This window comes from Pongo pygmaeus, chromosome 17, assembly GCF_028885625.2.
Source record: "Pongo pygmaeus isolate AG05252 chromosome 17, NHGRI_mPonPyg2-v2.0_pri, whole genome shotgun sequence".
Lineage (NCBI taxonomy): Eukaryota > Metazoa > Chordata > Mammalia > Primates > Hominidae > Pongo > Pongo pygmaeus.
The window spans coordinates 76,932,985-76,960,961 of NC_072390.2; the positions used below are offsets into that span (position 1 = coordinate 76,932,985).

Here is a 27,977-nt window from a genome sequence, read left to right on the forward strand (position 1 = left end):
GATTCAGATCTGAAGATCTAGATGTCAAATAAGCAACAAAATGCCAAACACCAAGTTCAGAATCGTGGTTAGAAAAGATCAGATAGAAATCTTCCAGATAGAGATAGAAAAGGCAAGAAGGTTGATGCAATGATATGGTCAATATTCCAGCTCTTAGGTAGCGGGTTCACAGGAATATGTATTACTATATATGTCATAATTTTATATACAATATGTATTATTTTGTATTTATCATATGTTACATAAAAATATTTTAATTTTGATTTTTATTATAAATTGATAATTTATAATTGTATGTATGTACAAAATGAGTAAAAAGTGATATTATGATTAATGAATACAATGTGGAATAATTAAATCAAGCTTGTTAATATATCTATCACCTCAAATATGTAACATTTTTTATAGTGAGAACATTTGAAATTTACTCCCTTGGCCATTCTGAAATGTACAATAAATATTATTAATGTATGGAAACATTTTTAAGGAAAGAAAATCAAATGACCTGAGCAAGACAAACTATTCTATTACCCTGCAATGTTACTTCATTTCCTCAATAACCTTAAGTTATATATTCCTTTTTTACCCATCTTCCAAGTTCTTCCACAAATATTTCAATGCTTCAAAAAATACTGTGCAGGGGAAAAGCAAAGATTTAGAATCAAATCAACTCAAGTTCAGTTCCTGTGACTTCTAAATCTCTCGAGTCTAGTCTCAGCTACTAATTTGTATTATTATAGCTACTTCTACTTCTTCCCTCATTTCACTTGTTCACATGCATTGCCTTGATTGTGTCAACAGTTACCTTTGTTATCTTTCTCAGAAAGGCAGCATCATCCTGCTAACCTGAGTTTGGAGAATAGTATATACTGTGGTCAGCACCGACCTCACAGGAACAATAATTGTTTCCACAAGGAATGCCACATTATCTTCCCTATGGGCAACTGCATGCACTCCCATGCCAAATCCTAGATGCTGGAAGCTCAGCATGGGCTGCCTTCTGGACCACCACGTGGCCAGCTGGCAGGGCTGACATGAAGGAGTGGGCTGGCTGACACTCAAAGACATGACTTGGAAGTCCAGAAGATTGTCAGTGAAGGAAGTCTACATGGTGACTCACACTGAGAGGCTCTATAAGGCAGTAAAATGCCCTTTCAAACTCAGGTATCCATGATCCTTGTTGGAGGCTGACTCCAAAGATGAACACCAACAATTCCTCTCGACCCTGTGGATGCCTTTTGTGCCTCCATCAATAGGTGGACTCAATTTCCTCCTCCTGATTGGAGCTGGCCTTGTAATTTGCCTTAACTAACAGAACATGAGAGAAGTAAACTAGTGACACCTCTGAGCTGTACCCGTAAGGGGCCTGGAAGCTTCAGGTTTCACTCTCTCCGAACCTCAAGCCTTTATATCAAGAGGTCCAGGTAGCCTGGTAGAGAGACCACACAGAGAGAGATTCTAGAAGTCTGAAAACTCAGGCTTCAAATCCTCCAGCCATCCCTGCTAGGCAGCTAGACATATGGCCACTCTAATCCAGCATGACCTCATCTTAACTCATTACATCTGCAAAGACCCTCTTTCCAAATAAAATGAGTTTTATTTGGAAAATTAAACCTCTGAGGTCACATTCTGAGGTTCTGTATAAACATAAACTTTGGGGAGACATTATCTAACCTAGTTCAGATGCTATCTTCAATGTTTCTGTCCCATTCAAGCCCCCAGGCCACTCCAGCTGCAGGGGAGACTACACAAAGATGACTAGAACCACTCACACTGCAAAATCACAAGCAAATACATGGCTGTAGTTTTAAGCCACTAAACTTTGAGATGATTTGTTACAAAGTGGAAATAACCCAAACAGTCTTTTTGAGACATTAGAGAGAAGATTTGACCAATCATCAACTTTAATTACTAATAAAATGCTAAAATACATAAATGAAACTACAGTAAAAGGATGAGAACGCTGAGACTTTTGCAAAAAGTTGTTGGCACTTTCATAAGATGTCCTACGTGTTATTCATTACATTGTTTTTCTTCACCCAAGGGTTTCTGAGGGGTGATTTCCTGTGTAAAATGAGAAGGAAAATGGGGAGGGGAGAAGGCACATACAGGTCTGTGCCTCAAAATGACTGTAAAAGGCTGAGTAATATGGAAGGAATGTGAAATACTCTGAACCAGAGAAAGAAAGTGTTGTTTGTTGTGAAGGACAGTGGATTTTACCATAGTCAATAGCCCCTGAAAAAGAAAAAGGAAGGGACTGAATTGACATCTTAGTCTGTAACAATTAGAAGGTGAACAGACTTAAGGTGTGGGGAAAAAAGGGGGGATCTGGTCCTGACCACGGATTCAATAATTCCACCCTCAACTCCTTTAGACAGAAGAGTTCAAGTCTGAACTTCGGCAAGTCTTAGATCAAATGGATGAAGAATGTTGTCAATTTTCTGTAACAGCGTCCAAAAAATGTGCAGGATGAGAAATGGTAAATATTTGTCTCTTGTGACCCCAGAAACAGCGTGGGCTGACACAAAACTGTTGAGAGAGAAAATATAAAATGAGAAAACAAAATAGTCTCCCAAAAAAAGAAGTGACTAGAAAAATCTAAATTTTCTTTTCCATTTAATAACCATGAACATTAGGTAAGTTCCTTATGCAACTTGTGGTTTCGGATTCCTCATTTTAAAAAAGGGAATAATAATACCCTACTTCTTTCTAAAGGTCATTCTGAAAAGTAAATGCAATTATAAATGTGAAAGCACTTTGAACAGTCCAAAAGTACATGCCAAAGATAAGGTTTCACTATTATTAGTCAGCATATATTGGAGCATGTTCGTTGGGAAAACATTTTCTGCTGTGACAATTTCAAATGTGACTGATTAAAAGGAATTGCTAAAGAAATTTGCACAACAGTAGCAATGAGGCAGCCATGATCTCCTTAACAGGATACTAAGCTCTAGTACTTCTGAATTCTCATTTCAATCCTGTCCAGGAATTCCAGAATTTTTTCTCCAAAATGCTTCCTCTCTCCCCTACCCTCATGTATTTACAACAATGATCATTATTTGCAATCGGTAAACTTCCAGCTAACGTCCTCCAGGAAAACCACCTTCCTGAATCTCCACACCTGATTCAGCTGTCAACTCCTATTTACCCTCAAGTCCAACTGAGACCACTGCCAAGACGAAGCTGGTGTCTGGAGCATATGTTTTCTCCTTGGGGTCTTGATTACCAGTCAGTTTGACATCTTATGAGACGATGGAAAGAGAAAAGACTGAATTTATTTTTCTATGCCACCACAAAATCTCTTGACATTTGGGTTTCCAAGCAAACCTAAAAGAAATGAATTAAGTAATTAAATCCTGCTAACCATGTACAAGACAACTTCCAAAAATTATTTCATGTCATCCTTACAAACGTCTTCTAATATTGATAATATGATTTTTCCCATTTATAGATAAAAGTTAAGGTCAAAGATCTTCAGTTACTTGCCTAAAGCTACAGAGCTAACATGCAATCAAGCCAGAACATGAACCCAGGTGGTCTGAATTCAGAAGTCAACCTCTTGCTATTACACAATACAGTATCTTCCCTGGAACTTTCATGTAGAAATATAGAATTGATGGTGAAGCTTACTGGTTCCTCCCAAATTTAGTTTGTTGGCAGCCACGTCACAATAGATAAGCATGCAAGCTGTGGCACATCTGTTGTTCTTTTGGTGGAAATCTAGTCATTCTGTTTTTACTTTTGGCTATGTTACATAGGGTAGTTCTCCTTCTCCTCTCCCGCTTACCAAATTCATACTATTAGTTCTATATTCAGTAATGAATTCTATAGTCATGGTTACGGTGAAAGTCTAAATTCTTAAGTGTGACATTCAAGACCGTCTATGAGCTGGCCCTCTCATACTTTCCTACCATCTCCTTCATTTTTCCTCATTTGCTGAAAGTGCTGGGTAAGTGTATTCACAATCACAACTTGTAGGTCCCCTGTCTACATATTTTTTTACGATGCACTTCTCATGTAGAATGGTGGTTCCCATCTAGAATTAATTCTTGTCAATATTTCAAAAATCCTAATAGGAATTAAACAGTCACCTAGAATAATAATCTCATAGACTAACTAAAATATGAAGTTTCTTGACTTTTGGCCAAAAATGCTAACTCAGTGTGAAATACTGATCATCTCATCTGATTAGAAACTCTGATTAACAGTAATGCATGGGTTTTTCTATCAAATTGAAAAGTGAAGTACCTCTTGATAAATGCAAGTTTACTTATAATGACAAATCTTTTAAACAACAACATGGAGTGGAGGAGGGAATAGGTAATTTAAAAATTGCCCCTTGGTGATAGAAAGTTTAGGAACCAATTGACCTACTGTGGTCTTTATTCTAGCCTCAATTTTTAAATTAAAATTCTTTATGTTTTTTGGCTTCTCAAATAAATTCTTCCTCCATGAAGTCTCCCCCTATATTATCAAGAAGAAGTAATCTCTCCTTGCTTTTTGATCCTATATTATGGTATATATGCTGTTCTCATAGCAATCTGCTTTCCTGTTTTGTTGGCTCTAAGATACTATCAATTACAATCTGTATCGTGATTTTATATACAACAAAGAAAGAGGAAACACTAACTACCAACTAAACTACAGCATATCATCTTGAATTTAAAATGTAAAAAAGTGCAAAAAATATTACAGAATTGATGAGAAGCAACATGATGAGTAGTTTGCATTTCATTTTCCTTACTACATCTTTGAGAGCCTCATTTATTTCTGTTTCCTCAGGACCTTATACTATGCCTTACATGTGGTATATATTCAATATGTGTATTATGTTGAATTATTAGCTTAGAACTGCCCCAAAAGACTTTCAAAACTCGGTGACATTAAGGCCCTTAATTTGTTTCTGTCTTTTGCATTCACTTATAGACAAGTCCCATCTATAAATTAGACTATAAAAAAGAAAGCATGGAATCCTAACAGACTCCTCATCTACATATCAGAAGTAAACACTTAAAAAATTTGTTAGTTTTCTCTTGTGCTTTTTATTCAGATAACTTGAAGTGCTATACAGAATATTCCCTATTTGCAACTCTTGAACAATTTATTTTAAAAAATTGGGGCAAGCAGGGAAGAGCAAAAAGAGAGAAGGAAAAGTCAATTTAAAACTGAAATCTCTTCTTTTTGTCCCTGGAAAACACCATGGGCTTAGTGGACCAATGGATGTTTGATTGGCTGGATGGGTGGAGGTTTGGATGGATGATTTGATTAACTATTACTACAATAGTGCTATGTAACCAACAACAACGAAACCTCAGTGCCATACAACAATTCACATTTATTTACTTCACATGGTTCAGCTGGGCCCTCTGCTGATCTTGGCTGGACTCGACCACATATATGTATACAGGTCAGCTGGGAGGCTGCTGGTCTAGGTGGGGCTAAGCTAGGGCATCTAGGCTGAAGTCATTCTTCTCCATATGCGTTTCCTCTTCCTAGGAACAGAGACCTGGCCTGGACATGTTCTCATGGTAATTGGCAGAGCGTAGAAGAGCAAGCAGAAACATACCAGTCTTCATAAGCCTGAGGCTAGGCTCAGAGCTGTGCATTGTCACTTTTGCCACATTCTGTTGGCTGAAGCGAGTAACATAACCAAACTCAAGTCAAGAAGCAGGGAAATACATCCTGCCTCTTCAGAGGAGGACTTGCAAAGTCACACGGCAAAGGGCATATAGTTACAGGAAGGAGCAAAGAATTAGGGTCAATGATGCCATTCTACCCTGTAAGGCAATGATGGTATCCTACACATAAATATTGATCCACAGTTGACAAAGTATATTCACAGGTCGTTTCTCATTTAATTTGAACAACTAAATGAGAAGGGCAGAGTAGATATAATTATTACAACTTTACTAAACAAAAAGCGGGGGAGAGGAGGCGGGAAAACATAGAGAACTTAAGAAACTTGTCCAAGATATACGCTATTAAGTGAACACGATGGAATTAAAATCCACATTACAATAGTCATTTTGGGTTATCACTTACAGTTCCACTGTAGGCATAGAGTTTGTGTGCTTTTGGTAAAGGACTATGTCAATTCAGAACAATTCCTGATATTGGACTTTATCTTTGGGAACAACCAACCACACCCAAAGTTCCTTGGACGTCAGCTTTGGCTGGCTTCTAGGTTACATACATAAGCACAAGTTGCTGCTTGTTTTTAGATAAATACATTAATTTGTGAAGAGATTGGGCCAGATGTACCAAGAATGATGAAAAACCAAATTGATGGCTGCACTGAAATGTAAACAGCATCACACACTGATAAACTGCTTATGGATTTTCGGTCTTCAACTGATTGGAAAATAAACTAGTTTGAGGTGATGAACTGTAACATGTTGGAAGTAATTGGTTTAGTAAGAAAAAAGGTGTTAATTTAGAAATATCAATATTGCTGCCCTCGTGGTAGATTAATATATACTATAAACAGAACAAAATCGGAGCTCCCCAATGATCTGATAGTTTATTATTTCATTTACCACCACATCCAGCTCACAAACTTGACTCTCAGAGTATGTAGGTTTTTTCATCTCTACCAGAAACACTGTCACCTTGCTATTCAATTGCTGCCATTTACATACAGAGTGTCAAAAAACACAATTACAACAAATTTAGCTTAAATATCTCAATTGGCTTTATTGTGATTCTAGAACAGGGCAACACTTCATTCCATAAAATAAAATAAGTGTTCCAGTGAACTGAACAGGGGAGGTTGGCTTTATATACAGAAAAGGGGATGAAGAAAGGAGAAACAAAGAACAAAAATGAATTGGTCATTTCAAAGTTAATTTCCTCGCAAGGCAGAGACAGGGAGACAGAACAATCTGAGGGGTTAACAGCAGGTTACTTCAGGTCAGTCTGTTGTAAGGATTAAAACAGAGGAAATATCATTTTCATGCTGATTGAAGATTGAAACTCGTCTCTTTGGGAAATTGGGCTATCTCTCTCTTCTGATTTCTTGGAAGGCCAGATAACAACTCAGGGTTGGTTTGGTGAGCATGGGTGATTCCATCTTGATTTTTAGTCTGGTCTGTTGGAACCTAGTACAGGAGTTTAGTCCAAAACAATGGCCTCGCATAGTTTTTATTTAATAAGAGGGAGAAAGCATGAAGGTCAAGGTCACCTAATGAAATAAAGATTGGGAGTAGAAATAGGAGGGATAATTGAAGTTCCCAGTAACTTTCTAATAATTATGCCAATAACTCTGAGTCAACCTAGTCTTCAGTGAGAACCATCCTTGAGCCTCCTGCCAAACACACACAAAGTTAGGACCCCTGTTAAGATCTCAGAGCATCCTACACTGTTCTTTTGTAGCACTGTGTCATTTGCAATGCATCGTTTATTCATATGACTATGATTATGAATTGTCATATCCTACCTAGACTGTTAGACATATGAGGGGAAATCAGGACATTTCTGGTTCATCTCTTACATCCTAGGACCTAGAACAATGCCTGCTACATATTAGGCACTCTTCACATTTGCCAGATGAAAGACTGATTTAATGTCACCAGTTTTTATCACTTCTGCCTCCTTACAGCATGTTCTCTGTGACTCAGAATGGAGAGGGTATAGGAGAAAGCATGCTCTTGATCAGGTGCCCTGTCCCACTTTCTGAGGGTTTCTCCTCATGAATAAAACACAGCTCTTTCTATTCTTTTTTCCCATCTCTTGACACCAGCCTTCGTGCTCTGTACTCCAGATGCACTGCCCTCCATTGCCCTTCTTTCAGTTCCTGAACCTGCAAGCCCACCAGCCCCTGGGTCACTGCGCAAATAGCCCATCTGCCCTGAACACCAACTATGCACCCCCTCCTACCATTTAAATGACTCATCTCCCACCTGCAGGTCAAGCATTGCCTTAGGGAAGCCTTTATTGACTCCCCAGACTAGGTCAGGTGTCCCATGTCCCATCACAATCTCTCATAGAATCACCTACTTCTGTCTTTGGTCGCAGAAACTACAGTTGCTATTTTTCATTTGTTTGCGCTCCATGAAGGCAGAAACCATCACAATTTTGCTTACCACCTAACACCCCTGATTTTTGCTCACCATTTAACACTCAGAGTTTGACATTTTACCTGACATTTGTTCAGAACTAAATAAATATTTATTGAATGAATCAATCAATTAATGAAACGCACATGCACACATCTCTTACATCTTTTCCTCTCTTCCCATAGGGATGAGAAACCAGACGCAATAAATCTGGCTCTACAATTAACTTTCTTTGATATATCAATACAATTGAATTCAAGTGACCCAGGTTTTAGCCAAGAAACAAGTCCTAACAAATTGTCCACAGATTCTTTGCCTAATTCAGGCAAGATGTTTCTTTCACCTCAGGCTACCTATTAGGAATCATTTAATTAAAAAAAAAGATGCAAAAATACCTGTCTCCTCAGAGAGACTTTATCTCACCATCAAACCAATCATTAGTGAGCCTTCTCTTTATAACTGTTTTCTGATTTATCACAGTTTATCACTCATATTTTAAAAACTCCTTCTATACCCACCCTGCCACATATGGCCACAGCTTGTTTGCAAAGAATGCTGATCATGCTTTCAAACAAAACTGTTCCCATATGCTTGTGATTCATTTCCCCCTGCCTGCCTTTGCTTCATTTGTTTTAGAATTGGAGTTTAATTTTGAAACCATTGCTGTGACAGGAAGTGACTAGGGAGAGGAAGAATTAGAAGAGAGGGACCTCAGAGCTGAGAGGGATGAATGAAATGATATGTTGCTTATTCAACCCACAGATGGGATCAAAGACTGTTAGATTGAAAAAGCCCTTTAAAGTAATACCATATTCCCACTTGATCCTTTCCTTCCCGCTTAAAGCAGAGGGCTGGGACAAACATGATCTTATCTCCATTTCTGGAATGCATGACAGTCCCATTATATACCTTACAACTGAATAGCAGCATAGGGTTCAGTTGCTGACCAGAGTGACATTTTGAAAAGTGCAAGCATCCTGTCTCCAAGGAATATTAATAAAATCATGAAATGAGTTGGCTGATATTTTCTGCTGCCTATTGCAACTCAACACATGACCTTTTAATGGAGCAAAATGTTTGTAATATAAAACTAGCCTGGCATTCTTAGATAATTTATTCATTCAACAAATATTACTCAGCATCCATTATGTGTCATAGCCCTTTCTAGGCATAGGATTCAAGAGTGAAAAAAAACAAAGAAATATCCTACCCTCACAGAGCTTATATTCTAAAGGGAGAGGACAAATAACCAAGCAAGAATATATATATATGTACTATAAAGGAAGAAGAAGGGAAAAGGACAGAAATGCAGGGGAGTGAGGTTGGGGGGTTGTTATTTTGAAAAGGATGGTCAGAAAAAGGTCTTATCTGTCAGGTAAAGAGATAAACCACATGGCCATGGAAGGGACAATGTGTTAGGCCATTTCTGCATTACTATAAAGGAATACCTGAGACTGGGTAATTTATAAAGAAAAGGGGCTTAATTGGTTCATGGTTTTGCAGGCTATATAAGCATGGCACCAACATCTGGTCAGCTTCTAGTTCAGGCCTCAGGAAGCTTACAATCATGGCAGAAGGTGAAGCAGGAGCAGGCATATCACATGGTGAGAGCAGGGGCAAGAGAGAGAAGGAAGAGGTTTCAGACTTAAACAACCACATCTTATGTGAACTCAGTGAGAACTCACTCATCACCAAATGGATGGTGCTAAGCCATTTGATATGGTTTGGCTCTGTCCCCACCCAAATCTCATCTTGAATTCCCACATGTTGTGGGAAAGACCTGCTGGGAGGTAACTGAATCATGGGGGCAGGTCTTTCCCATGCTGTTCTCATGATAGTGAATAAGTCTCACAAGATCTGATGGTTTTAAAAAGAGGAGTACCACTGCACAAGCTCTCTCTCTTTGCCTACTGCCATCCATGTAAAATGCGACTTGCTCCTCCTTGCCTTCCACCAAGATTGTGAGGCCTCTCCAGCCATGTGGAACTGTAAGTTCATTAAACCTCTTTCTACTGTAAATTGCCCAGTCTCATGTATGCCTTTATCAACAGCATGAAAATGCACTAATACATTGTTCATGAGGGATCTGCCCCCATGATCCAATCACCTCCCACTAGGACCCACCTTCAACATTGGGAATCACATTTCAATAAGAGATTTGGAGGGGACATACATCCAAACCATATCATTCCACCCTTGGCCCTCCCAATTTCATGTCCTTCTCACATTTCAAAATACAATCGTGCCTTTGCAATAGTCCCCCAGAGTCTTAACTTGTTCTAGCCTTAACTCAAAAGTCCCAAAGTCCAAAGTCTTATCTAGAGATGGGTTCCTTCCACCTACGAGGCTGTGATATCAAAAGCAAATGATTTACTTTCAAGATACAATGGTAGTATAGGCATTGAGGATACAGTCCCATCCCAAAAGGGAGAAATCAGCCAAAAGAAAGGGGCAATAGGCCCCAGGCAAGTCTGAAACCCAGTTGGGCAGTCATTTAATCTTAAAATTCTAAAATAATCTTTGACTCTATATCCCACATCCTGGGCACAATTGTGAAAGGGGTGGGCTCTCAAAGCCTTGGGCAGCTCTGTCTCTGTGGCTTTGCAGGGTGCAGCCCATGTGGCTGTTCTCATGGGTTGGAATTGAGTGCTTGCGGCTTTTCCAGACAGAGGATGCAAGCTGCCAGTGAATCAACCATTCTCAAGTCTGGAGGGTGGTGGCCTGCTTCCCACCACTCCACTAGGCAGTCCCTTGGTAGGCACTCTGCATGAAGTCTCCAACCCCACATTTCTCCTTTGCACCACCCTAGTAGAGTTTCTCTGGTGGGGGCTTCACCTCTGCAGCAGGCTTCTGCCTGGGCACCCAGGCTTTTCCACCCATCCTCTGAAATCCAGTTGGAATCCTCCAAGCCTCCTTCACACTTAACACCATGTGGTAACTGCCAAGGCTTGTGGCTTGCACCCTCAAGAGCTGTGGCTCAAGCTTTACCTGGACTCCTTTGAGCAGCAGCTGCAGCTGGAGCTGGAGCAGTTGGAATGCAGGGAGCAGTGTCCTGAGGCTGCACAGGGAAGCAGAGCCCAGGGCTTGACCCCTGAAACCACTCTTTTCTTCTAGGCCTCTGGGTCCATGATGGAAGGGGCTGCCTCAGAAATCTCTGAAATGCCTTCCAGGACTTTTCCCATTGTCTTGGATATTAGCACTTGGCTTCCTTTTAGTCATGCTAATCTAGCAAGTGGTTGCTCCACAGCCCACTTCAATTCCTCTCCTGAAAATGCTCTTTTTTCCTGTATCACATGGCCAGTTTGTGACTTTTCCAAATTTTTACACTCTGCTTCCCTTTTAAATGTAGATTCCAACTTTAAATCATTCTTTTGCTCCTATATCTGATCCTGGCTATTGGAAGGAGCCAGGCCACATCTTGAATGCTTTACTATTTAGAAATCTCTTCCACCAGATACCCTAAGTCATCACTGTTAAGTTCAAACTTCCAGAGCCCTAGGACACAATGCAGCTAAGTTCTTTGCTAAAACATAAAATGGGTGACCTTTGCTCCAGTTCGCAATAACTTCCTCATTTCCATCTGAGACTTCATCAGTTTGGACTTCACTGTCCATATCTCTATCAGCATTTTGGTCACAACCACCTAACCAGCCTCTAAGAAGTTCCAAACCTTCCTTTGTCTTCCTGTCTTCTTTTGAGCCCCCCAAACTCTTCTATCCTCTGCCTGATACCCAGCTCCAAAGCCACTACCACATTTTCAGGTATCTTTATATCAATGTCCCATGCCTCAGTACCAATTTTCTGTATTAGGTGCATCCTTGTGTTACTATAAAGGAATATCTGAGACCAGATAATTTAAAAAGAAAAGAGGTTTAATTGGCTCACGGTTTTGCAGGCTGTACAAGCATGGCATCAACATCTGCTAGGCTTTGGTGAGAGCTTCAGGAAGCTTACGATCATGGTGGAAGACAAAGTGGAACCAAGAACATCATGTGGCTAGAGCAGGAGCAAGAGAGAGAAGGGGGAGGTCCCAGACTCTTTTAAACAATCAGATCTTGCACGAACTAACTGAGCAAGAATTCACTCATCACCCAGGGGATGGTGCTAAGCCACTCATGAGGGATTCTCCCCCATAACCCCTGAACCAGACCCCACCTCCAACACTGGGCATCACATTTCAACATGAGATTTGGAGGGGACAAACATCTAAACCATATCAGACAGGGAGTGCACTCTATACAGATGAAGAAGCAAGTGCCAAAGTTCTGAGGCAGGAACACATGTAGTATACTTGAGGAGCACCAAGGAAGCTGATGCTACTAACATGAAGCGACAGAGATAAAGTGACACTGTCAGAAGCAAGCCAATCCCATAGGCCTGCGTAGACTATTACTATTTGAGAAATTGAGGTTTTACTCTACATGAGACAGGAGATAACTGATGGTTTTTGAATAAGGAGTGACATGATCTGACTTCTATTTTCAAATATTCACTCTGACTGCTGTGTTGAACTAGACTATAGGGGGTGGGACAAGGACAGACACAGAGAGACCCATTAGACTGGAGGCTAGGTGATACTCCACACAAGAGATGAGGGTACTCTGAAACAGGGTTATCGGAGAGAAAATAGTAAGAAGATATATTCATTTCTTATAACAAAGTACTGCAAACTTGGTGATATAAAGCAACAGACATTTATTCTCTCACAGTTCTGGAGGGCAGAAGTTCCAAATCAGTATTGTTGAGCCAATATTTAGGTGTCAGCAAGGTGCATGCCCTTCAGAAGCTTAGTGGGGAATCTGTTCTTTGGCTCCTGCAGCCTCTGGTGGATGTTGGCTTGTGGTTGCATCACTCCAGCCTTCAAGGCTAGCATCTTCTCATCTCTTTTCTCTCTCTTGCCTCTCTCTTCCTCTCTCTCTCTGCTCCATCATCCCCTTCTCCTCTGTATCTATCAAGACTCCCTCCACCTCCCTTTTATAAGGATACATGTCATTGTATTTAGGTCTCACCTGAATAATCCAGGATCATCCCCTCATCTCAATATCGTTAATCACATCTGCAAAGACGTTCCCCCCTCCCTTTTAAATAGCTATATAAAATAACATTTACAGATTCCAGAGATTAGGATATGAATGTCTTTTGGAGAGCATTTTTTCAGCTTATTATAGAAGGGATCAGAAAATGAATTTTTTTTAAGGAATAACCTGTAGGATTTTTAGGTTACTTTTTGAGTGGGAGAGAAAGAAATAAGGTGACCCCAAAGCTTTTGGTCTTTGCACTATTTCTCAGAGGAAGATTCTGGAAAAATAGGTTCAGATAAGAGGATGAACTCAGTTTTAGACATGTTAAATGTGAAAACCCTATAAAATATACAAATCGTGCTTTAGTAGGGAGTTAGACTTAAGTCTGGATTTCAGAGAAGGTCAGACAGGGCCTATACAGTTGTGATTCATTGGTATACAGGTAGAATGTAAAGCCATGAGACAAAGTGAGGCTACACAGTGTGGCAGTTTGAAACTGTGTTAACTTGGCTAAACTGTAATTATATGTCCAGAATTTCTTTCCTTGTAGGGTTATACATTAGCATTGACCAAGAAAGAACTTCGCATGAGACTGGAAGGTAGAAGTGAAGCAGCCGCCATTGTTCTTTCAGGGGTGTCTGATCAGATACTGAGGGAGACAGACAGAGAGGGGCAGAGGACTCCAGCCTCTTGGTCTTCCCCACACTGCATCCAGATCCTCCTGTGACAACAGCAGCCCCAGGCCCATCAGCCAGCTTGGCGGCAACAGCCTTCCCTGGACATCTACGTCTCTCCTTCCCAGTCCCGCTTTTGCAGCCGGGTGTGCCTTTGGAAGCACAAACTTGTCCACCCCCGCCCCAGTGCTTCAGGAGGGCTGGTAGTGACTTTTCTCTCATCTCTTCAACTCCCCCTTTCAGACTCTTCCTTCCCTAGCTTCTTCCACAATTGTATGAGGTCTTACTCCAATAACAAGTCCCATTCAGTAATACTCATCATGATTCTGCTTCCCTGATTAAACCCTGACTACCTGTACCTATGGAGTGAATCTAGATGGTGACAAGTCTGAGAACTGAATCCTGGGAAACCCAAAAGTTTGGAAATGAGAGAGAAAAGGAAGAATCGAGGAAGGAAACTAAGCAGGAATGATCAGTGGGCAGAAGAGCCTGGAGCTTATACAATTTTGGCATCCATCTTAAATAAAAAGTATATAAAATTAAAATTAAATACAAATATGAATATACATTTAGAATGGGAAAAATCACATCAAATTGCAGTTTTTAAAAGCTGACAAATGTAATAAATACTGTGAAGGTCCTTTAGGTCCCACCTGGATAATCCAGGACAATATCCTCATGTCAAGATCCTTATTTTAATCACATCTGCAAAACTCCTCCCCTCTTTAAAAATAGCTATTTAAGGTAACATTCATAAATTCCATAATATTTTTAATTATTTAACTGCCTGATACACTCCTACATTTGTATCTTTACATATTTGAGCTGCATACTTTTAAAATAACTCTTTATATTACAGTTGTTTTTTACCGTTATTTTCTATAGGGAAAGTAGAAAAATAATCACTTCTTCTGGCATGATTAAGCACAGTTTTTAAATTATTCTTAGCTTGTAAGCATAAAATGCATAAAATCAGTGTCTTCACACACAAATTTCCTTGGTGTCTATAGTCCTGATAGAGTTTAAGCAATCCTTAATTAAAACAACCTGATTCAAAAGTAAGCAAAGGACTTAAATAGACATGTATTAGTCCCTTTTCATGCTGCTGATAAAGACGTACTCAAAACTGGGATGAAAAAAAAAGAGGTTTAATTGGACTCACAGTTCCACATGGCTGGGAAGGCTGCAGAATCATGACAGGAGGAAAAAGGCACTTCTTACATGGTGACAGCAAAAGAAAATGAGAAAGAAGCAAAAGCAGAAACCCCGATAAACCCATCAGGTCTTGTGAGACTTATTCACTGTCATGAGAACAGCGTGGGAAAGACTGGCCCCCATGATTCAATTACCCGCCTGGGTCCTTACCACAACATGGCGGAATTCTGGGAGATAGAATTCAAGTTGAGATTTGGGTGGGGACACAGCTAAACCACATCATTCCACTCCGGCCCCTCCAAATCTCATGTCCTCACATTTCAAAACCATGATGATCCAGGATCATCCCCTCATCTCAATATCCTTAGTCACATATGCAAAGAGGTAGTCCCAGTAGGGATTCTATATAGGGGCTTCGACCCCACATTTCCCTTCCACACTGCCCTAGCAGAGGTTCTCCGTGAAGCCTCCACTCTTGCAGCAAACTTTTGCCTGGACATCCAGGCATTTCCATACATCTTCTGAAATCTAGGTGGAGGTTCCCAAACCTCACTTCCTGACTTCTGTGTGCCTGCAGGCTCAATACCACATGGAAGCTGCCAAGGCTTGGGGCTTCCACCCTCTGAAGCCACACAGCCCGAGCTGTACATTGGCCTCTTTCAGCCATGGCTGGAGTGGCTGGGACACAGGGCACCAAGTCCCTAGGCTGCACACAGCACAAGGACCCAGAGCCTGGCCCACAAAACCACTTTTTCCTCCTGGGCCTCCAGTTCTGTGATGGGAGGGGCTGCCATGAAGTTTTCTGACATGGCCTGGAGACATTTTCCCCATGGTCTTGGGGATTAACATTAGGCTCCTTGCTACTTATGCAAATTTTTGCAGCTGGCTTGAGTTTCTCCCCAGAAAATGGGTTTTTCTTTTATGTCACATAGTTAGGCTGCAAATTTCCCAAACTTTTATGCTCTTCTTCCCTTATAAAACAGAATGCCTTTAACAGCACCCAAGTCACCTCTTGAATGCTTTGCTGCTTATAAATTTCTTCCATCAGACACCCTAAATCATCTCTCTCAAGTTCAAAGTTCCACAAATCTCTAGGGCAGAGGCAAAATGCCACCAGTCTCTGCTAAAGCATAACAGGAGTCACCTGTGCTCCAATTCCCAAAAAGTTCCTCATCTCCATCTGAGACCACTTCAGCCTGGATTTTATTGTACATATCACTATCAGCATTTTAATCAAAGCTATTCAACAAGTCTCTAGGAGGTTCCACACTTTTCCACATTTTCCTGACTTCTTCTGAGCCCTCCAAACTGTTTCAACCTCTGCCTGTTACCCAGTTCCAAAGTTGCTTCCACACTTTCAGGTATCTTTTCAGTAACTCCCTACTCTACTGGTACCAATCTAATGTATTAGTTCATTTTAATGCTGCTGATAAAGACATACCCAAAACTGGGAAGAAAAAGAGGTTTAATTGGAATTACAGTTCCACATGGCTGGGAGGCAAAAGGCACTTCTTACATGGTGGCAGCAAGAGAAAATGAGGAAGACACAAAAGCAGAAACCCCTAATAAACCCATCAGATATCATGACACTTATTCACTATCATGAGAATAGCACAGAAAAGACCGGCCCCCATGATTCAATTACCTCCCCCTGGGCCCCTCCCACAACATGGGGGAATTCTGGGAGATACAATTCAAGTTGAGATTTGGGTGGGGACACAGCCAAACCATAACCATATCAAGACGTGTCTCCAAAGAAGATATATAAATAACTAGTATGCACATGAGAAGATGCTCAACATTACTAATCATTAGGGAAATGCAAATCAAAACCACAATGAGATATCATTCACCCCATTGGGGTGGCTATTATTTTTTTAAAAAATCAGAAAATAACAAGTGTTGGCAAGGATGTAAGAAATTGAAACTCTTGCGCATTGTTGGTGAAAATGTAAAATGGAATGGCCAATGTGAAAAACAGTACGGCAGTTCCTCAAAAAATTAAAAATAGAATTACCATATGATCCAGCAATTCCACTTCAGGGTATATACCCCAAGGAATTGAAAGCAGGATCTCAAGGAGATATTTCACACCCACATTATTTACAATAGCTAAAATGTGGAAGCAAGATAAGCAAGATGTGATGTATGCATACAATGGAATATTATTCAGCCTTTAATAGAAAGGAAATTCTGACATATGCTATGTGGATAAAACTTGGGGACATTATGCTAGGTGAAATAAGCCAGTCCCAGAAAGACAAATACTGAATGATTCCACTTATATGAGGTACTTAGAGTCATCAAAATCATAGAGACAAAAAGTAGAATGGTGGTTGCCAGAGGTTTGGGGGAGGGAAGAATTGGGAGTTATTGTTTAATAGGTATGGAGTTTCCATTTTACAAGACGAAAGTGTTATGGAGTTAAGATGAAGGAGTTATGATGGTGATGGTTGCACAACATTATGAATTTACGTATTTATTTTTAATTCTTTATTTTATTTATTTATTTTTTTGAGACGGAGTCTCGCTCTGTCACCCAGGATGGAGTGCAGTGTCACCATCTCGGCTCACTGCAACCTCCGTCTCCCGGGTTCAAGCAATTCTCCTACCTCAACCTCCCAAGTAGCTGGGATTACAGGCACCCACCAACATGCACAGCCAATGTTTTGCATTTTTAGTAGAGACGGGGTTTCACCACATTGGCCAGGATGGTCTCAAACTCCTGACCTCAGGCGATCTGCCCACCTCAGCCTCCCAAAGTGCTGGCATTACAGGCGTGAGCCACCATGCCCGGTCTTTAATTCTTTTTAAAAAGTTTTAAAATTCTTTTTGTAGAGATGAGGGTCTCACTATGTTCCCCAGGCTGGTCTTGAACTCCTGGACTCAAGTGATTCTGCCATCTCAGCCTCCCAAAGTACTGAGATTATAGGCATGAGACACTGCACCTGGCCCCTGAATATATTTAATACTACCAAACAAAACACCTAAAAATGGTTAAGATGGTAAATTTTATGTTCTGTGTGTTTCTCCACAATTTTTAAAATTAGACAGAAGTATATAGTACATATTTAATTGTATTCCTTTGTACTCTTGATAAGAGAGAACTTCCATTCAGATGAAGCATCAAATAATTGAATTTTACAAAAAGAGCTTATAATTTTACATATCTGATGCTGAGAAGAATTGTCTACAACTACTTTTCAAACCTTGTTTCCCTTTCACTCTCACACACTTCCAGTGCTGCGTACTATACGCCACATTGATAGCAGGTTTTCATTTCTGCCCTCCTACCTTTGTCTCAATTCCAGTTAAGCCAGTACCCTGGGCAGGAGGAGAACTCCTCCAAGCACTCCTACTCCAGAGGGATAGAAAAAACTCAGCCACCCACAGGAGAAACTACAAACCACATAAATACATCCCACTAAACCCAAACGAAACATATCTCCAACTCAATTCAGTCTCCAAAATACTTACAGTCATTCTAATATTCCAATACCATCTCACACAAGGGCAAGTTTTTAAGTTTCTAATATGGAAACTTTCAAATTATACAAAAGTAGACAGAATAGTATAGTAAATTCCCAGGAACCCCTGCACCCAGTTTCAACAATGATGGATTCATGGCCAGTCTTGTTTCCACTGTACTCCACCCCCTTTCTCCTTTCCTCTGCAGCTTTACAGCAATTTCTACATATTACAGTATTTTGTCTATCAATGTTTCCATATGTATTTCTAAAATATAAGAATTCTTTAAAAATAACAATGCCCTAAACATACTTCAGCAAACATGATTAATAATGTCTTAATATTCTCAGATATTGTATCCAAATCTCTAATGATCTCATGAGATGCCACACATTTATCTTTATGGTTTGTTTGAATCAGAATTTAAGGTTGTGATTAATTGATATATCTCCAGTTTTTTAAAAATCCATAGATTTCTTATCTCTTTTTTGTAATTAACTTGTTTAAGGAATCAGGTTGTTTTCTCTGCAGAGTTTCCCACAGTCTGGATTTTTCTAATCAAATCCCTATGCGTCATGTGTTTTTTGTGTTCTCTGACTGCTGAATTTCCTCTAAATTGGTCATTGCATTTAGAAGCTTGATAAGATTCTGGTTTGACATTTTTGGCAAGGTTGGGTGCACTTATTGTCTGGCTGTGTCTCTGTTTGATGTTAGAGGATGTTGATGATCAATGTAGCCTTAGGTTGACATCTCCAAAATAGACCCAGAGACAAGGACGACTGTGAAGGTGACCATGTAGCACCTCAGGAGACCAGGAAGGTGGTGCAGGGAGCAGAATAGGCAGGAGAGGACACCCAGCAAGAGCATGATCTCAGGCAAAATCCCAAAGGGCAGTTTCTTTCCGATCCACAGGGAAACTCAGCCGTGTAGGTTACACTTCAGAACTGCACTGACTCAAGGCAAGGGATCTAGGTTTTAGCATGCCTGTACTTTTCAGTGATTGCTCAAGAGTTTCTGCAGAGGTGGGCACTGTTCAGCACTAGCAACTCTGTGTATGTTTGGAGCAGGTGCACAAAACAGTAATGAGAGATCAGAAGGGTCAGAGTGGATCTTCCAGATCATCTGCATATAAGGGGAAGTTTGACCAATTATGTTAAAATATCTTACTTTGCAAATACTCCAAACAGATATGAGCATGTAAGCATATTCCTAGATGGGCCTTAGAAAGGGCCCATAACAGTGAGGGGCCCTGACACTTACGCTTCTTTAGCTTCAAGATAAATCCACCTTTGTAGTGAGGAAGAAAGAAAACGAGAGATTGTGGTGTCCTGGAAGATAAGAAGAGAGTGTGTTTGAAAAAGAGAGTGATGATGTGTTTTAAGATCCCACGACTCATCAGATCTGTTGGTCTTACTGCCTTTTCATTGTCCTTTGCCTGCTTCGTGTCTTCACATTCCCCACTGTCCAGCTTAGAGTTCATGATCCAGAATTAAAAGCGCTCTCAACTCTCTCGCCTCTGTTGATGGGTCAGGAAGATGAAGACCTTTGGATTTGGCTATGTGGAGATTATTAGAGACCTTCAGAAAAGTAGTAAAGGTGGAGTATTAAGAACAAAAGCCTAATCAGAGTGACTTCGTATAGAAATTGTAGGAGGAGAGAGATTGGAGAGAAGCAGAGACATCCCTCAGTGTCCATGGGGGATTGGTTCTAGGACCCTCTTCAGATGCCAAAATCTGTGGATACTCAAGTCGCTGACATAAAATGGTGTAGTATCTACAAACAACCTACCTATACTGCTGATATACTTTAAATCATCTCTAGATTATTTGTAATACCTCATACAAGCTGAGTGCTAGTAAATACTTGTCATACTATATTTTTTTATTCATGCTGTTTTTTATTGTTGTATAAAAAAATTTTAGACTCAGGGTCTTGTTCTGTCACCCAGGCTGGAATGCAGTGGTACAATCGTAGCTTACTGCAGCCTCAAACTCCTGCACTCAAGCAATCCTCCCATCTTGGCCTCCCAAAATGTTGGGATTACAGGTGTAAGCCACTGCACCCAACATGGTTTTTGTTTTTTTGTTTTGTTTTCTTTTCTTTTCAAATATTTTTGGTTCTCGGTTGAATCTGCAAATACAGAATCCTCAGGTATGGAGGGCCAAATGTATAGCACATTTTTTCATGGGGTTTTGTTGAAATGGATGACAAAGTAATGAAGCAATTGCTAGACAGAAGTGTGGAGTTAAAGGTTTGTTTATTGGAAGATGGGGAAAGTAATATATTTGTCTGCTGAAGGGAATGATCCTATAGAAAAGGTTACAGAGGGTAGAATGGCTAGATATTTACTCCCGATAAAGTGAGAGCAGACAGAACCTATCGGACAAGTGGAAGGGTTGACCTGAGATAGGAACATTTAAGGTTCAACCCCAACAACAGGAGGGAGGCCAGATGGAGGTGAGTAGGTGGTAGATTTGGGAATGAGAGCAGAAGAAAGTTAAATAATGTCTTCACCTGAGATTGTAGAGAAGGAGGTGTAGGAGGCTTGAGGAAAGTGAGAACAGGTGTCTAGGAGAGCTAGATAGTGAATTAACCAGCAAAATGTAGCAGGATTTCCATGCAGCTCTTGGGGCCCACATGAAGCTGTCAGTTATGAATTTAGAGTGAGGCCAACCAGCATGGCTGGGTGTTGTTCTTCAACCATGATCAGCTGTGGGTTGTAGAAGTGAATAGGCAGAGAAGTGGCTAGCCAAAGTTGAAGTTTTTCTAGGCAGGTTGGAGACAGAGGCAAAGGAGATGAGAGTGCTTGTAATTCTGGGTCATGGACTCTAAGCTGGATAATGGGGGGTGTGAAAACATGAAGTGATAAGAGACAGTAAAAAGGCAATAAGACCAAGAGATGTGATAAGTTGCGAGATTAGTAGGCTGCCAGGAAGAGTGTGCTGGAAGGTGACCAATGAGTTCACTTCTACTTGAGACTGTGGAAATTGCAGAGTTCACGGTTATAACAAAGTCTAAGGTTTGGCCATGGGAGTGGATAGCTGAAAGAGAGTGGGGAACACATTATTGACACAGAGAAGAAACCAGGCTCATCAATATGGCTATTGTAATTATTGAATCACAAATTAATATCTTGTGGCCAATTACTAAGGAAGCTCATTCCTATAGCATCTGTGTCCCTCCCATCTTGCACAATTATCAAAAAGACCACTGTTTCTCAGTTAGTTTTAGCTGAAGCAGATCTTACAGGATGCTTTGTGAACAGTTTGCTCAATCAATGCAAATAAGACAACGTGGCAGGGCACTGAGGCCCCGTACCAGGCAACTTGTGTCCTTTACATTATGCCTTTTGGAAATGAATAAGCTGTATAAATTTTAGTTTTGCCATTTACCTCCTAAAATATTACCACCTATAAATACTGAGATATTTTCAGTTTTTCATAGACGAGTTCATCCATCTGGTGCTGAGCTTTTCTCTACAGAAAGCTAAAATCCCTGTGGTCATCTACTGGCATTTGTGCCCATAGACTGGCTCTCCTTTCTTTTAACTATGGATGAACTGTGTATGCTCCTAAGGTCAGAATGTGCTCAGAACAAAGCCATTTATGACAGGAGGGAGCTACCAAGGGTCCTGGTACTTGATCCAGGGTCCTGGTGCAAGGGTCCAGCTTCTCAGAGAGAAACCTCTAGGTCATTTAGACTCACCTGTCTCTCACCAAGTCCTGGCTTTTGCCAAATTCTCACTGTTTTCCTGTCACATTTTTCAACTCTGCCCCACCTCTCTCCCTGTACTTTTTTGAAGCCATGGTTCTTCCAAAGAAATAAAAAATGTGGTTAAAATAAACATCTAGACAGACTCTAAGAATGATAAGCCTAAGACTCTAAGAAAGATAAGCCAAGTCTCAAAAACAACCAGAACCTAGACAGGAAGGAGTGAAGGAAGAATGGTGAGCTTTGCTTTGGATGGTGGGAGTATCAGGTCCTAGGATGGAGAAGGTTGAGCTGGTACGTGGATGGATATGACCTCAGTTTGGGACTTTTTGTTTGTTAGTTTTGGGGTTTTTTTGCAAGATCATCTCACTGCCAGCATCTTCCAAATCACACTGGCAGGGGAAGGGAAAAATCTCAGGGAACCAAGATTCCCTGCTCTGTCCATAACCACAGCTCACATCATGATCTTATTGCAACTTTCTTCTTTATGGCACCTTCAGCTGGCATCCATGCCAGTTATGGCTGCGTTAGTTTGAAATGTTGCAGCCAGGATTGTCTCTTTCCCCATTCCCTGTCAGACTCTGACTTAGAATTAATTTCTTCCGGATAGGACCTTACCAAATATTTCCAGGTCCTTATGGAGCACCCTGTGATAAATCGTGCTTCCCTTGAGTACATTCAAACTCCTCTGCTTAACTCAGAAACCAAGTGCCCAGCATCCCTCTTCCATCTCAGAACATTTCTCTAGAGCTCACCTTCTTGCAAGGAACTGATTACCCATCCCTACTCCCCAAGTTCTCTAGTCATCATTTATAAATCTCAAACTCGTGGAGGAAGTCTCTTGCCTGCAGACTGAACGATGACATTGATTTCCAAGCACCTATCTCTATGACATTCTTGCTTGCCACCCAACCAAAGTGCTTTCCCCTTTCCTTGCATGGCTCTCTCCCTGTTGGCCTTTAGCTCTCTGGAAGGGCAACAAGAAGTGGCTTCGCTACTTCACATTCCAGAAGATTGAGGACCCAGTCTATGAAGTCAACCCTAACATGAGTCTGAGGTTAAACATGGAGATGACCCTAACATCCAGAAACAGAATTTTCACCCGAAAATTTGTCTTTGAGGTACAATGAGCCACTGGATGGGTCACAAAGACTCAGCAGGACTGAAAACAGCTGTCTGTTGTTGTGTACCTCAAGTACAGTTTTCAATTCGCATTTGGAAATTGTGGCAATATGCAATTTTTCTCTGATTTTTTTTCTTGTAACAGTAACATTCTTTTAGTAAAGTTATTATAGAAAAATTGAAAAATAAAAAAGTTTACAAAAGAAAATGAAACTACCTTTAATCCCACTAAACAGAAATAATGGCTGTTATTATTTTAGTGTATTTCTGCCTATGTGGAATATATTATTGAGGTTAATTTATATACACATAATATGAATTGTTTACTATTATAAATAATTTCAATTATTTTGGTGAGTTACACTGTGTCCCTGAGAATTCTGAAGAACAGTGTTATGCTTCACTATGTGAATTCTTCTATTAAAAAAAAAAATCAGTGAACTGTTATCTGATTACTCCTACAGAAAAGTTATGGCAGATTCTGAGAGCAACTGAGCTGAGTACTGATCTAATCTCTACCACTTAGCAGCCCTATGACTTTGGTAAAGTTTCTTAAATCTTCTGTGCCTCAGTTTCCTTTTATTTAACATGGGGATAATAACATACCTACTTTAAAGAGTTGATGTGGCAGTTAAAGGAGAAATGGCATGTAAATTGTGTAGACCAGTATCTGGTATGCAGTCAGTAGTAAATAAAGATTATTAGCATGATTTTATATATGTATATATATACATATATATATATATACATTTTTTTTTTTTTTTTTTGAGATGGAGTCTTGCTCTGTCACCCAGGCTGGAGCACAGTGGCGTGATCTCTGCTCACTGCAACCTCTGCCTCCCGGGTTCAAGCAGTTCTCTGCCTCAGCCTCCTGAGTAGCTGGGATTACAGGCGCCCGCCACCACGACTGGCTAATTTTTGTATTTTTAGTAGAGACGTGGTTTCACCATCTTGGCCAGGCTGGTGTTGAACTCCTGACCTCGTGATCTACCCGCCTTGGCCTCCCAAAGTGCTGCATGAGCTACCACACACAGCTGGCATTATCATCTTTATCTTACTGCAAGGCTTCTTTAAAAATGAGTGAGTGGATTTATAATAAAGCACTGATCCTATAACACAACTTACATAAAGGTTGATAAGAGTTGAGGCTGAACAGCAAATTATTCAAGGTTTTAGTGAATTGAGAACTGAACAGCAAAAATTTCCTGAAGACCATATAGTGTAATGGTCAAAAGCATGAGTTTTGGATGAAAACAAAGATTTGTTTTCCCAATTCTTAATAATAAAAATAAAAATGTATGTAGTCAAAACAAAGGGCTAGGCATTATTCTCAGAGCCTTGCTTATATTAGCTCACTTCAGCCTTGCAATAACCGTAATATATAAGTGCTATCATTAGTAGGAAACAGGAACAGAAAGAGGTTAAGAAATTCATAGTGGACAACAAGGCTAGTAAAAGGCAGAGCTAGGATTTGAACTCAGATGACCTTATTCTAGAGCCTCTGCTTTTAATTATTGTTATGTTGTTGCATATTTGAAAAAGTTATTTAATATCAGTGAGTCTCTCATTCGATTGTAGTCTTTTTCTTATGGATTTGACAGAATTATTTGTATATTCTTGATAAAAGCCCTTTGCTAATTATATGTATTGTGAATATCTTATCTTACTCTTCTGCTCAACTTTTGACTATCTTAATAGGTCTTTTGATGAATGACGTTTTTTATTTTACTGTAAGAACACACATCAATATTTTCCTATACAATTGGTGTATTTTGTACCTGTGTTATCTTCTAGAAATATGCGTCTTGATCCCTACCTCATACCATATCAAAAACTAAATTCCAAGTAAATTGTGATGTCGGTACAAGATAAACCATCACAGGCTGGGCATGGTGGCTCATACCTGTAATCCCAGCACTTTGGGAGGCCAAGGCAGGCAGATCACTTGAGGTCAGGAGTTTGAGACCAGCCTAGCCAGCATGGTGAAACCCTGTCTCTACTAAAATACAAAAATTAACCAGGCATGGTGGCACACACCTGTAATCCCAGCTACTCAGGAGGCTGAGGCAGGAAAATCACTTGAACCCAGGAGGCAGAGGTTTCAGTGAGCCAAGATCATGCCATTGCACTCCAGCCTAGGTGACAGAGCAAGACTGCATCTCAAAACAACAACAATAACAACAAAACCATCACAATAATTGTGGTTTAAGAATAAGTTTACAAGCTTTGTTCTTCTTTAGGCTGCCTTCCCTATTGTTGAGTCTTTGCATTTTCAAATAAAGTTTAGAATCAGTTTACCAATTTCCACAAAATGATCTACCAAGATTTTGATTAGAATTGCATTGAACCAACAAATTAATTTGGAAAGAATTACAGTTTTACAATATTGTCTCTTACAATATTAGCTCTTCCAATCCACGAACATAGTAAATCCTTCCATTTTTAAAAGATATTCTTTATTTTAATGACACATATAGTTTTTTTGTATGGCAGTCTTTAAAATCTTTTACTAGATTTGTCCCTAGACATTGATGTTTTGGGTTGCTTTTGTAAATGGTGTTATTTTATGTTTTATTGTACATTCAATACAATGTTGAGTAGAAGTGGAGATATCAATAGCAGGCATTCTTGTCTTATTTCCAATCACAGGCAGAAGTTTACAATATTTCACTATTAAATATGATGTTGGTTGTAGGTTGTAGGCACTCATCTTTACCTTTTTTTTCCCTACAATTTTTCTACTATTTTCCCATCCATTCTCTATCTTCTGTAAATTTCTTAAATGTTCTTGTCTGCTCTTCTTATCTCTTACATTCTCTTTGTTTCCTTGGGCTTATCCATTTTTCATATCTTTCATTTTAATGAGGTTTTAAGAAGGAACCAAGATAAGCATGTGTTCAAGCTACCATGCTTAATTAGGAGTCCCAGAAGGCTACACATGAAACAATCTTTTTTATAGTTGAGAAAGTTTGTTTGACTTTTTAAATTATTAGTTTCTTAATCGACAAATAAAAATTGTATATATTTATAGTATACAACATAATGTTTTGCTGTATGTATGCATTGTGAAATAACTAAATTGAGCTAATTAACATATCCATTACCTCACACTTTGTGAGTGTGTGTGTGTGTGAGAAAATTTACAATCTATTCTTAGCAACTTTCAAGTATATAATACATTGTTATTAACTATAATCACCATGTTGTACAATAGATCTGCTGAACATATTCCTCCTAACTGAAGTTTTTTATCCTTTTACCAACATCTTCCCAGTCTCTTCTTCTCACCCCTGAACCTTGGTAACCACCACTCTACTCTCTGCTTCTGTGAGTTCCACATTTAAGATTCCACATATGAGTGAGATCATATAGTATTTGTCTTTCTGTGCTTGGCTTTTTCACTTAGCGTAGTGTCTTCCAGGTTCATCTAGGCTGTCATAAATGATAGGATTTTTAAAATCAACTTTTTAACTAAGGTGAACTTGATTCACTGAAGGAAAATTTTGCTGTGTTTCCTAAAATCCTGAAGATTTTAAAAATGTTTTCTTAATCCTCGTAGATTTGAAAAAAATGTGGGAAACAGAAATGTTATACACATAGAATTGTAGCTTCCTTAAGTGCTAAAATAATAAAGAAATTTTATTTTACAGTAATTGAAATTTAACTTTGAGGTGTCATAAGCCACTTTTATCCCAAATAGTTTTTCTTTAATAAACATTCTGCTTTTCTGCCAAGTTCAACTTTCCACTTAATGCAAGAATCCCTTTAAACACCCCTGAGTGACGTCTATCTAACCTTTGCTTAAATTCCTTCTATGCTGGTGAGTTTATTACTTCTCCCATGGACAGAGACAAATACTTATCTTATTTTCACACAAAAAGTAGTATCACTTAGGTTTGCATTATACTGCAAATAACAGAAGAAACAATTAAACATTACCTTAAGTAAAACAGGAGTTCCATTCTTTTCATGTCAAAAAGGATTCCAGAGTTAGGTCATCCAAGGCTGGTTTGGCAGCTCCATGGTGCCATGGGTAACTCACCCTATTTTGAGCTCTGTCCTCTTTCATCTGAGACCATGGCCTTCAGCTCCATTTTTGTGAGATGTCTCCTACATCTCCAGGCAGTGCTTCTGCAGTCAGGCCCAGTGAAGTGCCTCGTGAAGTGGAGAAAAAAAAAAGCACGAGCCTTTGAGATAGCTCCTTTATAAAGAGCTTCCCCAGCAGCCCTACTCGGCAACTTCCCCTTACATCTTATCGGCCAGACTACTCCACTTGGCCACCCCTAGCTGCGAGGGTTGAAGTCAACATTTTATTGGGCATATTACCACCCTGAATAAAACTGAGGTTCCACTAGCAAAAGAGACAGGGACAATGAATTTGAGTTGGCAACGAACAGTGTGTGCCACAAAAGCTTATTGTTTCCCCATATTCCCATATTCATTCCTTCCCACCTTGAGAGAAGAACAGTCAGAGGCTTTGGCGATAGCTAAAAGCTCAAAAGACCAATTCAGAACTGCCTGGGAACTAACAGGCACAGGAGGTCAAGTCAAAACCAGAGGAATCATAGCAAACATACAGGGAAAGCAGGGCTGGCTCCTGCCTGCCCTGGGAAGGGAAGCTTCACAAAAGAATCTGTGAGGACTTCCAGCTGCTCTGGTAGAGCTGGGAGGCTGGGAATGGGCGAGATCAAGTTGAAGAATTAAATAGAAACAGCTGTTGGCTGCCTTCACCAGCCCTGAGGCGATGGCTCATTGCACATTCAGTGGAACGA

At 39.9% G+C, this 27,977-nt stretch overlaps 1 long non-coding RNA gene across 1 annotated transcript; it reads right to left on the minus strand.

The window, feature by feature from the left end:
- Nucleotides 1-1,868: 1,868 nt before the first annotated feature.
- LOC134738461 (uncharacterized) lies at nucleotides 1,869-27,870 on the minus strand. The gene is made up of 4 exons (XR_010124184.1): nucleotides 27,658-27,870; nucleotides 27,145-27,360; nucleotides 3,149-3,327; nucleotides 1,869-2,529 (listed from the first exon to the last, which is right to left on the minus strand). It is a non-coding gene; the product is annotated as an uncharacterized LOC134738461 (long non-coding RNA).
- Between the last annotated feature and the right edge of the window lie 107 nt (nucleotides 27,871-27,977).